Here is a 694-nt window from a genome sequence, read left to right on the forward strand (position 1 = left end):
ATGAATCTACTGAAGCATCAGGAGCATCAGAGACCGAAGAAGAAGTCGAGGAGCCACGGAACCGAGGTAGTAAAGGGGACAAGATAGAAACAAGAGGATGGAAGCGAGGGAATAGAGGAGATTGGAGGCGAGGGACTGGAGAGAGGAAGATGCGAGACATCTGAAGGGGTTGTCAGCGGAGTGGCGACCGTACACTGCTGAATTACAATGTGAGGGAGAAGAGCGGCGGTCTGCCTATAATACAGATAGCAGGAGTGAGGTGCCTAGTGGACACCGGTAGTTCCAACACCATTTTGTGCCGAGAAGCCCTAGAAAAAATGTGTAGTGGAGAGAGGACACACCAGATCCAGAAATGTCAATGTAAATTAATCACCCTGGGTGGCCCTTGTGTGGTAGAGGGGGAGGTACAAATAGGCTTGACCCGGTGGGGATTAAGTAGAGAGAAATTGCTGGTGCATATCGTAGGGAGTATGCCGAGGGAATACAAGGTGATTGTGGGATGTGACCTGCTAGGGATGGTGGGTGCTTGGATCAATAATATCAAGGAGAAGTGGAGAATTAAGTTGAGGGGTAAAATGTACAAATGTCAGGGACAGAGGAAAACCGAGGGGGCACGGGTTGGAGCAATCAATCAGGCTGAGGACTGGAGACAGAGGCTTAAGAGGGAATATAAAGATATTTTTTTTAAAGAAGG

This window comes from Halyomorpha halys, unplaced genomic scaffold (genome assembly GCF_000696795.3).
Source record: "Halyomorpha halys isolate HHAL.00 unplaced genomic scaffold, Hhal_1.1 Scaffold202.1, whole genome shotgun sequence".
NCBI lineage: Eukaryota > Metazoa > Arthropoda > Insecta > Hemiptera > Pentatomidae > Halyomorpha > Halyomorpha halys.